The sequence below is a fragment of the Cryptomeria japonica genome, chromosome 3 (assembly GCF_030272615.1).
Source record: "Cryptomeria japonica chromosome 3, Sugi_1.0, whole genome shotgun sequence".
Taxonomy (NCBI): domain Eukaryota; kingdom Viridiplantae; phylum Streptophyta; class Pinopsida; order Cupressales; family Cupressaceae; genus Cryptomeria; species Cryptomeria japonica.
The window spans coordinates 220933817-220952272 of record NC_081407.1 but is presented as its reverse complement, the minus strand read 5'-3'; the positions used below and the strand labels follow the sequence as shown (position 1 = coordinate 220952272).

At 33.6% G+C, this 18456-nt stretch overlaps 1 pseudogene; it reads left to right on the top strand.

The window, feature by feature from the left end:
* Positions 1-2295: 2295 nt before the first annotated feature.
* Positions 2296-17014, top strand: LOC131075999 (uncharacterized; annotated as a pseudogene).
* Positions 17015-18456: the final 1442 nt, after the last annotated feature.

The window sequence follows — 18456 nt, the reverse complement described above, 5'->3', positions numbered from 1 at the left end:
AAATTATCTATCTTTATAATAGTTTCAGTAGTTATATTTTATCGTACATGAGATCAAAAATATAATTTTAGACTTTTAGACTATTTTTAATTGTATTATCTCCAAAACCTATTGTTCAAAGTATAGATTCTAGAATACAATGATAATAGTCCATTTGTGAAATAGTAAAACATCAAACAAATAGGTGAACTAGTACATAATAACTTGACAATTAGAACCTCAGGTCAATTATCATCTATTTGCGGACTTGATTTCCTTCCAAGAGACATGTGAGTTCATGTAAATTTGCATCTCTGTTGCAAGCGTGTAAAAATTATCATCAACAAGTAAAATTTAAAGGAATATTACTATGGAAATTAAGATTATTAAATTTTTTTCTCTCAATTAATTGTTATCTTAATGTTTCATATATATAGTGTAGAACATCCTTCTAAAGTCAAATATGAAAAATTTTAAGTACCACTACTTCTAAGTTGAGGTTAAGGACTACTTCTAATTCCTTGAGTGATTGAGCTTATTGATTCATCAAATTATTTTATCTATTCTACCAAACTTGTCCAATCTTCTTTTCTTTACTCAAGGGTGATTTACTACTTAAGTGTTTGATTACTATTTAATGATGATCTATCTAATTTTATATTTTCTATAATTCTGGTAGAGTCCATATAAAGATGGGCTTTTCCTTCTTAGTGTTATCCTTTATTGTCCCTCCTACATTAATTATTTTCCCTTGGTTTCTTGTCTTTTTTCTTTGAATTCATGTAAATCTTGTCGCTCTTTGCTACCATTTTTTATTTTACTAATTTCCTTAGTTTGTTTTTATATGTAGAGGTATTTCAATGTCTAATAAATAGTCTCCTAAATGTTTTGAAGATAAAATCATAAATTCTCTTAATCTTTCACATTCATCTATTTGGAAGAGTCGACAAAATATTGTTTTTTATAAATGAGCATTGCCTTGCATGCTCAAGGGTTGGGTCTCATTCTAAGGGCATCAACTCTTCATAGGGCCTCTTGAGGAATGTGCCCGTTTGTAACTCATCATTATTTAGTAATTTAAAAATGTTTATTTGTAACATACCTCTTTAAACTTTGATGCTTTATAACATGCTAATTATTTCTTTTTTCAAACTATCATTTCTTGAGATGATCCAGGGGGTGGGTCTCATTTTAAGGGCTTCACCTATTCATGGGGCCTCTTGAAAAATGTGCCCGTTTGTAGCTCATTATTAGTTAGAAATTTAAAAATGTCGATTTGTAACATATCTATATGTATTGTCTATAAATTTTGATCGATCGGTAGGGCTTTGTTGGCTTGATCTCCAAGCCTTTTTTCTGGTTTTTAATCTAGAACTAAAATAATTTGGAGCCCTTCCACACTTAATATAATAGAAAACATACCTCTTTAAAATCTTCTATGCTATTAAAGGTAAGGTTTCCATTATTGAAGATTACATTTATAATAATATTTCCTTAATTTTTTCATTATCTTATAATCTATTTTTTTTGACATTTTTTTTCCCTTTTATAACCTCACACTTGTAGGAATCATACCTAAATATTCTATAGTAAATTACAAACTTTTCTATTTATCATTATAAAACCTAAAAATATTTTTAATGATATGTGATATAATTATTGAAAGATGAAATAATCCTTCAATGCAATATAAAAATTAAAAAGTTAAAGTAAAAAAATATCTAAAAATATTATTTGATACATTTTCATGTAATAGAATATATAATTATTTACTATTTTATTTATGAAATTGTATAATCTCTTTCAATGTCTTTAGATAAACATTTATATAAGAAAATTAAGTAATTTTTTATAAAAAAAACTATCATCAAAACAAAAACATGATTTTAAAAAAAAATTAAAAAAAATCATCATTACAAAAGCTTGAACATAAAGTCATCTTTTTTTTAGTTAATTTTCCATTTATATCAAACCCTAAAAATACACGCGGTAGTTTAATAGGTGACAAGAGCTCGCGGTCTGGCATAAGATGTGGATGATATTGTATTTATCCTAAGCTGATAACGTGCCGATCTTGATATTTAGATTCCAATAGTTAGAAAAGAATACGAAATCTCTTTTCTGATTTGGAAATGAAAGGAATGGGAAAGATAAATGCAAGCATGTCTGGTTAAGCCAAGGTATCAGTCGGCAGGCAGTAAAGTATGAAAGCTGACTATTTAGGGCGTATCAAAACAAAGAAGACGATTTTCAAATCTGCAAAGACTCTATTAAAATGGTACAGTTGCCATCATAACTGGAATCCTCGCCGCGGACATGAAAGTGGCGGACAATGAAGGTGAAAATGAAGTTTAAAGAATCTATGATTTCAGTGTTCTCATTGGGCACTAGAAGTAAAGGTTCTTCCATGTAAGTTGAAACCCTGATAATAACGCCCAAGAAGGGGATCTTACCAAGGCAACAAAACTAGTGGTGGTGGCAGCTATAAATACAATGAAGCCATATCATTCAAACATCGCAAAACTCAATCTACTCAAGAGAAGAGAAGAAACAATTGCAGGGTATACGTTTTGCAAACTTAGAAGTGAAGTGAGGTGAAGTTAGCATTAGATGGTCATACCGAATTTAAATAGAAAGGTGAGCTCATATGTTTGTTTTGGATTTTGCAGGGAAGATGAGGATGATGTTACTAGCGTTTGGATTGCTACTTAGCATGTCCATAGCGGAATGCGCTAGGCATAGTGATGTTGCAGGAATCCTGGCATCATGTAATCCAAGTGGATATTTGAATGGAAACTCCCACGATTGCAATCGCGATCACGGGTCAGACTGCTGCAAGTCGGGGAGCGATACCCACAGTACAAATGCTCGCCCCCAGTGACAGGCAATACTCACGCCACGCTCACTCTGAATGGGTTTGAGAAGGGCGAAGACGGAGGAGGGCCTTCGGAGTGCGATGGGGACTACCACGATGACAACGATCTGGAGGTTGCTCTTTCCACAGGCTGGTACGCCGGTGGCAGCCGCTGTCACGACTTCATACTAATCACCAATCCAGACAATGGACGAACTGCGCGAGCCAGGGTGGTGGATGAGTGTGACTCGGTCTCTGGGTGTGACGAGGATCACGACTACCAACCCCCTTGTCCTAACAATATCGTGGATGCCTCTCCAGGCGTATGGAAAGCCTTGGGAGTCGACAATTATGATGATGTTGGTGAGATGAGCATCACATGGTCTGAAACTTAACCTCTTTCCTGCCCTCGTCTATCTCTTTGTCGAATACACTGTGTCAACGATTACTCATGCAACCTTATTTCTCACTCACGACCATATCCATTGTATAATTTCAACTTCATTGTAATTGGGCTTCATAATCAAGTGAATTTGAAGTTCCCTTAAAGTTCATTTAAATGGATTTTGGTTTCGATTTCCAAATGTTGTCTGGGCTGCTAGTAATTGTTACATAGAAAAGTAATACAATGAACAATGAACAAGTGAAAATCAAGGGCATGTAAAATTTCATAGTCTTACAACCTTCTATAAACCTTTTATTTTTATATATAACATTCTCTTTCATAATTGTCGACTCCCAAGGCTTTCCATATGCCTGGAGAGGCATCAATTATAAAAGAAACTTGTCCTTGTTTAAATAGCTTTCTTATGTAAAATGAAAAAAAGAACATAAAGAACAAACAATATTATTTCATTAGCAAATAGAGCCATCTAACAAATAGCAAAGTTATCTTAGAATTACCTTCAAGAAATGCATTCACTGAAAGTGAATCACACTCGGGAACTAGTGAAGCTCCCACCCTATCGAAAGCCCTTGAAAAATCGTTGGGTTTACAAATTGAAAGAAGAAGATGGAGGTAGGAAATAGTATCATGTCAGACTGGTTGTCAAGGGATACGATCAAAAGAAAGGGATTGATTTTGATGAATTTTTTTCTCTAGTTGTGAGAATGACTACAATTCGAGCAATTTTGGGTTTAGTGGTTGTGCGGGATCTTGAGCTTGAATAGCTTGATGTCAAAACTGTGTTTCTTCATGGGGATGTCAAAGAGGAATTGTATATGGAGCAGCCCGAAGGCTTTATTAAAAAGGGGCAAGAAAAATTATTTTGTAGACTGAAATGAAGTTTGTATGGGCTCAAACAAGCCCCAAGACAATGGTACCTCAAGTTTGATTGCTTCATGGCTGAGCATAAGTTCGTTCATTGTGAATATGATCCTTGCGTTTACTATAAGAAGCTTGCTAATGGTGAGTTTTTCCTAGTCTTGCTTTATGTTGATGACATGTTAGTCACCGGTTCTAGCATGAAAGTAGTTCATGATTTAAAGCTTCTTTTAGCTCAGTAGTTTGCAAAGAAGGATTTAGGGGTAGTGAAAAGATTACGTGGCATGGACATAATTAGGGATAGGTAGAAAAAAGAACTCAAGTTGTCTCAAGAAAAATATTTTCTCAAAGTTTTGGATAGGTTTGAAATGAAGGATGCCAAGGCAGTTGGCACTCCTTTAGCTGATCATTTTAATTTGTCCTCTGCTATGTGTCCCAAGACACAAGAAGATAAAGATTTTGTGAAATGCATCCCTTGTTCCTTTGTAGGTGGCAGTCTTATGTATGCCATGGTTTCTACTCATCCAGATATTTTCATGCAGTAGGAGTTGTGAGCAAATTCATGAGCAATCATGGTAAACCGCATTAGGAGGCGGCCAAATGGATATTATGGTATCTTAAAAGTACTATAGATTATGCCTTGTATTTTAGTGGGAATGGTATATAGTTACAAGGTTTTAGTGATTTTGATTTTAACGAAGATTTAGACAAACATAGATCTACTACTGGTTATGCTTTCTTATTTGTTGGAGCTACCATTACTTGGGTTTCCAAGTTTCAACATACGGTTGCTCTTTCTTTCGTCAAAGCTAAGTACATGGCACTCTCTGAAGGTGCCAAGGAAAGAATTTGGTTACAATGGTTGTTCAATGATTTGAGGTGTCAACAAAGTGATTGTGTTTTGTTTTGTGATAGCCGCAACACTCTTTTTATGGAAAACAATCATTCATCTTTGTGTCGCTCAAAGCATATTGACATACATGTTCATTATATTCATGTTACAGGTTGCAAAAATTGACACAAAGGTCAATCTAGCTGATGTCTTGACCAAATTTGTTTCCAAAGAGAAGTTCAACTTCTGTAGGGATTCTCTTGGTATGGTTAAGGTATGACAATAAGATCTAAGTGGGGGAATTAACTCTTAGCAGTGTTCGGTTGGATTCTCTTAATAATGTGAAGCTCAACCGACAAGCTACCTACGGTGGCTCTTGGCCTTCTAGTTGAAGGTTCTTTTTCCTTTAAATAATATTCATCTTACTACTTGTAATATGTACATTTTGACAGAGATTAATATAATTCCCCTGCTCTTGAATGTGGATGTAGGCATTTTCTAAACTACTATAAATTCTATGTCAATCTTTTGTGTTTGATTTCTTCTGTATTTATCTACTATTCAATCTTTTGCATTTCTCTTCAATAGGCATCTTTCCGCACATAAAAATTTATCCAAGTTCATTTTTTATTCCCATCTAATTACACATATTCCAACTCTCTCCATTCATATGCATACATATACACCTATATTAAACAAAAAAAAAGTATACATTTTATGATATATTGCACTTATTTCGAACAATGAACCTATATATATCCATACACAGTTGATTTTTAAATTTCATAATTTTTTAAATAATTTTTTAATAAATTTTTTTTTAAAAAGTCAGTAAAAATCCAAACACTATACCCTAATTAGAGCTCTTTCTTTTTTAAAATTGATTGTTATAAAAGACAAATTTCATTTACTCAATAAAATAAGCTCTAGTTTGATAAATATTCTCATCCTTGTGATAGTTATAGGTGGAATGGTAGACATACTAATGATAGAATCAGTAGGTAGATTAAAACAAAAAAACTTTATATCATCTATAAGATGGCATGTATCTACACAAAGGTTTAAGAGTGTACTTTTAAATAGAAAACATGAGAAGGATTGATATTCACTCATAAGAAATTCATGTTGGCATATTGGTATAGCTGATAGAGATTATGATGTACCGATAAAGGATCTTGATGATATATTGATGGACTATTGGTGATGATATATTGATGGACTTTTGGTGATGATAAAATTATGATATGATGCTCTATGTCTAGTTATTTGTGTTGTCATTGATGGCAACCATGTTTGTTTATGTTTGGTATATCATCTAAGTTATCTAAGTATAGCGTAATCGGTAATGAATTGAGTTGGACAACAAAACTGCTAAGTTGCAGTCAATCGATAAGCAGGAACAGTGAAGGAGATGGTTGCGGTTGAGATTCGTGTTGAGTTAGGTGTTGTGGTTTGGAATGTATGATTATGACATTATAATGAGTCTATGATAGGTACCACATCATGTTTGGAGAATTGGAAGTCATGTTTGTAATTGACTATTGTATATTCAGTGCAGGGTTTGAGAACTGGTAACAAGATCTTTAACCGGTGATGTTTTATGGTGTGGTGGTGAATCTTATCATGTCCATTACTTAGTGGTGACATGTCAGAAACTGTGTGTGATGATAAGATTGCATTTAAGCGTGTAGAAGGATCAGATTTATTGCGAAATAATAAATTTCTTAGAAGAATGTGATAAGGGTTTGACATCTTATTAGATCGACGTGTGGTGATGTGTTATGATCATTCAACGACTGTAATTGTCTTGAAATTTGTTGTAATGATCTGTAATGATTTTAATGATCTGTAATGATCTGAAATATAAATTCATTGTATCTTGTTGATGAGTTAGGGTTATGTAACAGGCCTAGTTGAAAAGTGTATTGAGGTCAAGTTTGAGAAGAGATTGTGTGCTGGTGATCAGAGAAAGAGAGTGTACCAAACTAGATTGAGATGTGTGCATGTGTGAAGCAGATTAGAGCTGAAATGGATCTGTACTAGCAAGAAGAGAGTGCATTGATCAGATCATTTATCTATTGTTTCCTAATAGTTGCAACAATATTAAAATCCCTTAACCGGGTAGGTCCTAATAGGCCTGATGTTGTAAATCCCTTAATCAGGTGGCTCATTAACTTGAGTTTAAATCCTTTAGCAAGGTTAATCCAAACAGGGTGGAGCTCCTACAAGGGCTGAGGTTAAAATCCCTTCACCGGGTGACTCTTAACAGGGTTTTCTCTTAATGGGCATTATTGTAAAGCTCCTAACCGGGCTAGGCCTTTAACGGGGCACATTCTGAAAAAGTGCAAATTTTGTGGATACCAATTCCCACCGTGGTTTTTTCCATAATTTGGATTTCCACATGAAAAATATCTGTGTTCATATGGTGCTTGATTTTTTTATGTGTGGATTTGATATCATTACATTGCTTACATGTTGATGAAAACATCAATGAGTAGTTTGGTAAATCTCCTTTAAGTGGTTGATTGAGTAGCTACTAGTGCTGGTTATGAACTATTTTTGAGAAGTGTTTTCAAATTGAAGAAAGATTTCAGTTTACTGTTATCACTGATTCAGCCCCCCCCCTTCTCAGTAATAATTGGATCCTCGCAATAACAATTGGTATCAGAGCATTAGGTCTTCATTGTACAAAAGCTTAACCACTTGAGGTAAAGATCCTTAAAGCTAACATGGGGGAAGGTTTAATGAGTAAATGAGAGCTTTCACAAAGGCTTGCAGAATTTGAAGAAGCCTATGATGAACTAAAGGTCAAGTACAAAGCTTCATTGGATAAGAGAAGAGAGTTGGTTGAGCAGTTGATGGAATTCACTGAAAGCAACTCATCTGGTGAAGAAAACATTGATGCCTTGGTTAATGAGGTGGAAAAGTTGAATGATGATAAGGAAAGTCTAAGGAGAGAGCTGGAAGCCCTTACCATTAGGATGAGCCAAGAGTTGGAAACTAGGAGAATAGTTGAAGACATAATAAAAGATAAGGAGCATGAGATCATAAAGCTGAACCGAGAGATTAGTACCTTGCATGCACAACTTCAAGAGGAAAAAGATGAGAAAGAGTAAATACAAGCTGATATAGACATGGCTATGTCTCTTAGAGAAAGTCTTACAAAGAAGAATGAGGAACTTACCAAGGAGTTGGCTGATGCAAATGAGTTACTAGCTAAATTCAACAAGAGCACTGCTATGCTTTATGAGCAGATTCAATCACAAAGGTAGAATGGAGATACACATGGCTTCGGATTCACAACCTTTGAACAAGGAGAGCCATCGAGTCCCAAGGACACCGTGCATAAAGACAAACTGCACCAAAGATAAAAAAGAAGAACACCAATAAGAGAACCTACAAACTAGTATGTGTTTAACTATCATAAGGTAGGTCATACTGCTAATGTTTGTAAAAGCAGATCCAGTACTTTTGATGGATATAAATTTAATGCATGTGAAGGATATAAGCCTAGAACTTTTAATGGATATTGCTTTAATTATAAAAAGTATGGTCATAAAGCTGTTGAGTGCAGGTCAAGAGAAAAAAATCAGAGATCTTACATGGGTCAAAGGTCTAATGGTGAATGACGAAAGGCAGAGATCTTTAAATGACCAGAGAAACCCTACTTGCTAGAGACATTATGTGAACCAGTCTAGTCCATATAAAATGGAGAATAGATGGAATGTGACATGTTCAATTTGTCCCAACTATTGTCATGTTTTTATGAATTGTTGAAGAAGAACTCGTAGAGGCAATGCTGGACCCTAGAGTGCATCTGGAATGACATGTTTCCATTGTCATAAATCGGGACACCTTGCAAAGTTTTGTAGAGCTAAAATGAACGAACCGGTAAATCAGTCTATTGATTGGAAAGGAAAGAAAATAGTAGCTGTGGAAGAAACTAGAAATGAGAAGAATAAGATTTGGAAGAAGAAAAGTGAGGAGAAACCATCTAAGGACTCCAATCCTTCACCTAGTGTGGAGAATCCTTCACTGGAAAACTAACCTATGATGAAGCTTACGGGGAACATATTGCCAGATCCATTTTCAGACCCCCTGAGTGGTGTGTGGTAAGTCAAATCTGCATATTTTGATGCAATATGATGTTATGGAATGAATTTGAATTAAATGCATTTCAAACTAGTAAATTGAATGTGATATGTGTGTCGGTATCAAGTTTTAGAGTTGAACAGTGATTAGGGTATGTTCAACCGATATGATAAAAGGAAAATAAAAGGTGTTTTGTAATCTCATTTTTCACTTAGTATTTTTGAGAGCACATCTGGAGAGCAACAGGAACACAAAAGAACTTTTGATTGTTGCTTTGGTGAGATTCATAGTTGATTGTGAAGATTGTGGAAGAGCACTCAGACCAAAAACCCTAGTTGTGAAGAAATATGATGTTACTAGCAAGTTTGATGTAGTTGAGGAACAAAAGATAGTGATTATTGAACCAGAAGTGTAGAAAGATGTTGAGCAGAATAGTGCAGATGAAGAACAAGAAGAGGTTATTGCACTAGAATATGTTATACCTAGGTATGTAAGGTTAAATCATTCTGAAGACCAGATAATAGGTGAAAAGAATGTTGGAGTACAAACTACAAGAAAGATCAGAGAAAGTGTTTGTTTGATTTTTACAGTTGAACCGAAGACAGTGAGAGAAGCTCTTAAGGATGATGATTGGTTAAAGACAATGAATGAAGAGCTTGATCAAATTGAGAAAAACAACACTTGGTCACTTGTTCCTAGACCTGATCAGAAAAATGTGATTGATACAAAGTGGGTATTTAGAAACAAGTTGAATGAAGATGGTGAAGTTGTTAGAAACAAGGTAAGACTAGTTTGCAAAGGGTATAAACAAGAAGAACGTGAAGATTATGGAGAGACCTTTGCACCGGTTCCTAGGCTTGAAGAAGTTAGGATGTTACTTGTATTTTTAGCATTTAAAGGCTTCAAAGTTTACCAAATGGGTGTAAACTCGACAATTCTGAATGGTAGTCTTGAAGAAGATGTATATTGAATAATTGGGTGGGTTTGCATTGTCAGAAGACGAGGATATGGTATGCAAACTACATTAAGCATTATATGGATTAAAGGAAGCACCAAGGGCATGGTATGAAAGACTTCATGCACATCTGTTAAAGATAGGATTTCAGAGAACCGGTGAGGACAACAATATTTATTTGAAGACTGAAGGAGACAAGGTGTTGATTGAAGAAGTATTTGTTGATGACATCATATTTGGAGGAAATGATGATATGAGTATGAATTTTGCATATGAGATGAAGGAAGAGTTTGAGATGTCTCTGATAGGTGAGATAAAAATCTTCATTGGTTTGCAGGTCCAACAACTGAAAGATGGAATATTTATCAGTCAGTCTAAGTATGTGAAGGAAGTATTAAAGACCTTTGGAATGGAAGACTATAAATCGATTGGAACACCTATGGTTACAAGTTGCATACTGTCAAAAGAAGATGATAAACCCTTAGTAGATGAGAAGGAATATAGATCTACGATTGGGAAACTTCACTATGTTGTTCATAGTAGACAGGATATTGCCCATGTAGCTGGTTTAGTAGCAATATTTCAGAAGAGCCCTAAGGAGACACATATGACAGTAGTGAAGATAATATTTAGATATCTTAGAGGAATAGTTGACTATGGATTATGGTATCCATACAGAGGAAATTTTTCTTTGCAAGTATTCACTGATGCAGATTGGGCAGGAAATGTAGATGATCGGAAGAGAACAATTGGTGGTGCATTCTTTCTAGGTGGAAGACTGGTATCTTGGACCAGTAAGAAACAAACTTGTATTTCTCAATCTACAATAGAAGCAAAGTATGTGGCTACATCCATGAATTGTACACAAGCTATATGGATGAGACATGTCTTGGGAGGATTCAAGTAGGATATGACAGATCTGGTGATCATACGTTATGATAACACTAGTGTTATAAACATTTCAAATAACCCAGTACTACATGCTAGGACTAAACATATTGAATTGAAGTATCACTTTCTGAGAGAAAGAGTGTAGGAAAAGAAAGTGAAACTGGAGCATGTGTCAAGTAAGGAGTAGTTGGCAAATATATTCACTAAGTCATTATCTAAGGCTACCTTTGAATATCTAAAAGGTAAGTTAGGGGTTATACCCCTACCCAAGATCAACTAAGAAGATGTGGAAGCATCAATCAAGTGGACTCATTGAATATCTTTCATTGTGGATTGATGAGAAGTGGGATACAGTAGCAGAGATGAAGACAGAATATGCCTTTGCACCTTTGGAAATGATATCAAAGGGGGAGAAGAACAATGACATGAAGAAGTAATGCAAAGGAGGAGAAGATCAAGTGAAGCACATATCAGTACAACATGGCATTATGAGTTCTTGATATTTATGATCACTTGATTGTTTTAGTTGTTGCATTATTTTAGTGTTGCCATAAATGCCAAAGGGGGAGATGTTGGAATATTGGCATAACTGATAGAGATGATGATGTACCGGTAAAGGATGTTGATGATATATTGATGGACTGTTGGTGAAGATATATTGATGGACTGTTGGTGATGATATAATTGTGATATGATTCTCTGTGATTAGTTATTTGTGTTGTCACTGATGGCAACCATGTTTATTTATGTTTGGTATATCATCTAAGTTATCTAAGTATAGCCTAACCGGTAATGAATTGATTTGGACTGAAAAATTGCTAAGTTGCAGTCAACCAGTAAGCAGAAACAGTGAAGAAGATGGTTGTGGTTGAGATCCATGTTGAGTTAGGCATTGCAGTTTGGAATGTATTCTTATGATATTATAATGAGTCTATGACAGGTACCGCATCATGTTTGGAGAACTGGAAGTCATGTTTGTAATTGATTGTTGTATATTCAGTGTAAGGTTTGAGAACCGCTAACAAGATCTTTAACCGGTGATTTTTAATGGTTTGGCGGTGAATCTTATCATGTTCATTACTTAGTGTTGACGTGTCAAAAACCATGTGTGATGATAAGATTGCATTTAAATGCATAGCAAGATTAGATTTCTTGGGAAACAACAAATTTCTTAGCAGAATGTGATAAGGGTTTGACAGCTTATCATCTAATCAATGTGCAGTGATGTGTTATGATCATTCAATAGTTGTAATTATCTTAAAATTTGTTGTAATGACTTGTATGATGATCTGTAATGATTTTTAATGATTTGTAATGATCTAAAATGTAAATTCATTGTATCTTGTTGATGAGTTAGGGTTATGTAACCGACCTAGTTGAAAAGTGTATTTAAGTCGAGTTTGAGAAGAGATTATGTGTCAGTGATCAGAGAAAGAGAGTGTGTCGAACCAGATTGAGATGTTTGCATGTGTGAAACAGATTGGAGCTGAAATAGATCTATACTAGCAAGTAGAGAGTGCATTGATCAGATCATTTATTTGTTGTTTCCTAACAGTTGCAGCAATATTAAAATATCTTAACTGGGTAGGTCCTAACAGGCCTGATGTTGTAAATCCCTTAACCGAGTGGCTCATTAACTTGAGTTTAAATCCTTTAGCAAGGTTACTCCTAATAGGGTGGAGCTCCTAATAGGGATGAGGTTAAAATCCCTTCATCGAGTGACTCCTAACATGGTTTTCTCTTAACCAGGCATTATTGTAAAGTTCCTAACCAAGCTAGGCCTTTAATGAGGTGCATTCTAAAAAAGTGCAAATTTTGTGGGTACCAATTCCCGTCGTGGTTTTTTCCATAATTTGGGTTTCCACGTGAAAAATATTTGTTTTCATATGGTGGTTGATTTGTTTATGTGTGGATTTGATATCATTGCATTTCTTACATGTTGATGAACACATGAATGAGTAGCTTGGTAAATCTCCTTTAAGTGATTGATTCAGTAGCTACCGGTACTGGTTATGAACTATTTTTTAGAAGTGTTTTCAAAATGAAGAAAGATTTCAGTTTATTGTTATCACTGATTCACCCCCTCCCTCTCAGCAATAACTGGATCCTCACAATAATAATTCAACTATGAACTTATCACACCATATGTTAGAGAAATGAGAAATTTGGAGAAACATATTCAAATAAATTATGGTTACCCAAGAAGAGCTCAAAATCATGGTGAAGGTTTGAAATTTTGTAGCAATCAAAGTTGGTGGCTTTATTTTTATTTTTTGGCAAAACATGGAAAAATCCCATTTCTTAATGGCTCTCACATATGAGAAAGAGAAATATTTATTAAGGGAACTTAAAGAAACCAATTAAGGGAATAGAAAATTTTGTCGGAGACATTAATCATTTATGCACCTATGAAGGGAATTAGAAGAATAATATAAAAGATCACTAGGGAAAATATTCCTTTATTTGTTAAGTTATATGTATATCCAATAGAATGGCTTTAGTGCAATTTTATAATCTTATGATTTAAAGTACTTAGGAGATTGGATTGACTTTGTGATTCTATTATGTGATCTAGTAAAGTAAATTTTAATTAGTTTTAGATAGACTAAATCATTTATAGTATCATTCTAGAATAGCTTTAAATTTAGGATTTCTTCTTTCTATCCTTGTTTCTTTTGATCTCTTTTATAATAATGTATTTAGAATTAGGATGACATGGGAAAAAAAACATTAAAATTATTTATCTTTATAATAGTTTCAGTACTTATATTTTATCATACATAAGATCAAAAATATAATTTTAGTGTTTTAGACTATTTTCAATTGTATTATCATCACAACCTATTATTCAAATTATAGATTCTATAATAAAATGATAACAGTCTATTTTTGAAATAGTAAAACGTCAAACAAATAGGCGAACTAGTACATAATAACTTGACAATTAGAAACTTGGGTCAATTATCATCTATTTGAGGACCTTATTTCCTTCCAAGAGACATGTGAGTTCATGTAAATTTTCATCTCTTGTTGCAAGTGTGTAAAAATATCATCAACAAGTAAAATTTAAAGGAATATTACTATGTAAATTAAGGTTATTAAATTGTTAACTCTTAATTAATTGTTATCTTAATGTTTCATAAATATAGTGTAGAACATCCTTCTCAAGTAAAAAAAAAAAATTGAAGTACCACTACTTCTAAGATTGAGTTTATTGATTCATCAAGTTATTTTATCTATTCTACCAAACTTGTCCAATCTTATTTTTCTTTACTCAAAAGTGATTGACATGGTCATTACTATTTAACAATGATCTATCTAATTTTATATTTTCTATAATTTTGGTAGAATCTATATAAAGATGGGCTTTCCCCTCTTAGAATTATCCTTTACTTTCTCTCCTACCTTAATTATTTTCCCTTGGTTTCCTAGGTTTTTTCTTTTGAATTCATGTAAATCTTGCCACTCTTTACTATCATCAAAACAAAAACATGATCCAACAAGAGATGCAATGTATCAAGTTCCTACCAAAAGTGGTTAGTTTAAATTAGAAAATAGAAAAGAGGGAAGACAAAATATGGGAAATAAAGATAGAGAGGTAAATAAATGTCTAGGGAGAGTAGGAGAGAGAAGGGGAAGATATGTTTAGAGATAGAGGGGGGAGAGGAAGATAGGAGATAGGTGAAGAAAGAGAAAGAGATAGAGAGACATAGATGAAGAGGTGGAGAGAGATATAAAGAGATATAGATGCTGAAATAAAGTAATAGAGAGATAGAGATAGAAGAAGATATGGGAGAGAAGAAGAGAAAGAAAAGAATAAACACATATACAAATAAATAGAGTAGAGATATAAAAATAGATATGGAAAGAGAAATAGGGGGATATAGAAAGATAGGAGGGAGAGATATATATGCAAAGATAAAGAGAGAAAATATTCTAAATTTTTGTTTTAGTTCTTTATTTGCATTTTTTGTCCCTCTCCTTGGTATTTTAAAGGGTTTTCTTTCAAAATGAAGATCTTATTGCATTTTTATAATTAAATTTAAATACAAATTTATTAAAAAATTTATTAATAAAGAAAACTTTTTTATTAATTGAATAAAAAATTAGAATAACTAGAGAATAATATATTTTAGAATATGTTTTCTTATTTAAATTGTTATTTCATTTGAAATGTTCTTCTTATTGAATAAATTAATTCTTAAACAATACAAATAAATGATATGTATGTATGTTAAATATAAAATAAAATATTTAAATTTAAGATGTATAAAAATTAGTAAGAAATAGATGGAATGATATTTATAATTTTTAAATCTATATGAAAAAATATACAAAAAGGTGAAGTGATCATTAAGTATTTGAACTAATAATTAAGAATTTGAAGTAATGATAGTGAAGTATTTGAGAATAGTTTATAGTTTAATATATAACTAATCCATTCAAAAATCTTAAAGTTAAAAAAATAGTCTTACTTTTGTAATCTTCTTCAATAAAATAAAAACTATATTAATTGATAATCTTGATTAATAATAAATTATCTATAAAATAAATTTAATATATTATTATATTGAGACATTGCATTGAAGTGAAATAAGTAAAAATATACTAGATTTTAATTTACTTTCTTTTCTTATTTACTTAAAAAAATATTTTTTATTTTCTTGATAAAATTTCAATTTACTTAATAGTTATTTTATTTTACCTTTAAATTATATTATTTAAATGTGTCATCATTATTTAATAGCTTTTAAAAAATATTAATATGTGGAAATTGAATTTCAATGTTTCAATGTTGTCATACTTCATTACAAAAGCTTGAACATAAAGTTGTCTTCTTTTTTAATTAATTTCCATTTATATCAAACCCTAAAAATAACTACACGCGGTAGCTTAATAGGTGACGAGCTCGCGGTCTGGCATAAGATGTGGATGATATTGTATTTATCCTAAGCTGATAACATGCCGATCTTCATATTTAGATTCGAATAGTTAGAAAAGAATACGAAATCTCTTTTTTGATTTGGAAATGAAAGGAATGAGAAAGATAAATGCAAGCATGTCTGGTTAAGTCAAGGTATCAGTCGGCAGGCAGTAAAGTATGAAAGCTGATAATTTAGGGCGTATCAAAACAAAGAAGAGGATTTTCAAAACTCGAAACACTGTATTAAAATGGTAAATTTGCCATCTTAAATGGAATCCTCGCAGGGGACGTGAAAGTGGCGGACAATGAAGGTGAAAGTGAAGTTTTAAGAATCTATGATTTCAGTGTTCTCATTGGGCACTAGAAGTAAAGGTTCTTCCATGTAAGTTGAAACCCTGATAATGACGCCCAAGAAGGGGATCTCACCAAGGCAACAAAACTAGTGGTGGTGGCAGTTATAAATACAATGAAGCCATATCATTCAAACATCGCACAACTCAATCTATTCAAGAGAAGAGAAGAAAAAATTGCAGGGTATACGTTTTGCAAACTTAGAAGTGAGGTGAGGTGAAGCTAGATTTAGATGGTCACACCGAATTTAAATAGAAAGGTGAACTGATATGTTTGTTTTGGGTTTTGCAGGGAAGATGAGGATGATGTTACTAGCGTTTGGATTGCTACTTAGCATGTCCATAGCGGAATGCGCTAGGCATAGTGATGTTGCAGGAATCCTGGCATCATGTAATCCGAGTGGATATTTGAATGGCAACTCCCACGATTGCAATCGCGATCACGGATCAGACTGCTGCAAGTCAGGGGAGCGATACCCACAGTACAAATGCTCGCCCCCAGTGACAGGCAATACTCACGCCATGCTCACTCTGAATGGGTTTGAGAAGGGCGAAGACGGAGGAGGGCCTTCGGAGTGCGATGGGGACTACCACGATGACAACGATCTGGTGGTTGCTCTTTCCACAGGCTGGTACGCCGGTGGCAGCCGCTGTCACGACTTCATACTAATCACCAATCCCGACAATGGACGAACTGCACGGGCCAGGGTGGTGGATGAGTGTGACTCAGTCTCTGGGTGTGACGAGGATCACGACTTCCAACCCCCTTGTCCTAACAATATCGTTGATGCCTCTCCAGGTGTATGGAAAGCCTTGGGAGTCGACAATTATGATGATGTTGGTGAGATGAGCATCACATGGTCTGAAACTTAACCTCTTTCCTGCCCTCGTCTATCTCTTTGTCGAATACACTTTGTCAACCATTACTCATGCAACCTTGTTTCTCACTCCATTAAAATGTACTCATATCCATTGACGTATAATGTGCTCTTCATTGTAATTGCACTTCATAATCATGTCCATCTGATGTTACCTTAAAGTTGATTTCACTGGATTTTGGTTTCAATTTCCAAATGTTTATGTTGGTTCGGCTGCTCGGACTTATTACATAGAAAAATAATACAATGAACAAGTGAAAATCAAGTGCATGTCAAATTTCAAACTCTTACAACTTTCTTCAAGGACTTGTTAAGTTATTTTCTTTCATAATAAAAATTGTGTCTGCCCATAAAGATGAGGTTAAAAGAAATATATTATGGAAGACATCTTTCTGATTTAGATATCAAACCACTAATATCTTGAGTCGTGTGCTGAGACAACAAGTCAAAGAGAAATTCTTCTTTTATTTCCATCCACTCAGATAGGAAGTACCAACTTGCATTGATCATAGAAATAATTTATATCATTGCTGAATTATTATTTTTGTGTTCCATGATTTCTTAATCAGAATTGTTTAAATAGCTTCTTTATTTATATTTATTTACTTTTGCCAAAAAACAACTATGTATCCCAAAAATGAGTTTTTTCATTTTATATCTAAAAATTAAATTTTTTTAATCTTAATATTAGAAAAAAGATTAAGACACCTTTCCCAAAATTGTAAACTACTTTTATATTACCAAACTTATCTTCAATGACTATCAGTTCATCTTAATTTTGGTTCCTATCATCCAAGACTATCCCTCTTTGGATTGTCTCATTGTCCTCGTAGCTATTGTTACACAATGGTACATGCTCTGTCCTCGTAGCTATTGTTACACAATGGTACATGCTCTTTCTCATACCTTAATTTATATAACAATGAGGGATAGTTGTTACCTTAATGTTCGTTTTCAATCTTTCAAGAGGTTCTACAATATCTAAATTTAGTGTCACAAATCTTTTCTTCGGTTCCAATCCTATGATTTATTCTACAAGTGGCCTTCATTTAGGTGGCTATTATAATTTCTTTAACACTCTTTTGAATCTTCATTCGAATGAACGCAATCGGTTTCCCTTTCTCTTGTACCATTTCTCTCATTGCAATAAGACATCTAATGGGACTTTTTGAGAATGGAAGTTTTTTAACGAATTTTTCTTTCTAAGTTGTCCATTCTTTATTGTGTAGTGAAAACTCTTTCATGTACCACTTGATTGCTTCATTCATCAAGGTAGTGATAAATTTATAAATATTAGTTTTTCTGTCCCTTATTCCACTCTATCTCCAACTAGAGTTGAGGGATTATTATGCGTTACACCATATGCTGCTTGTGGTCCCCCACGAGATCCATGAAAGCCGAATTGTATTTGTCACACGCTGATAAGGTGTCAGTCTT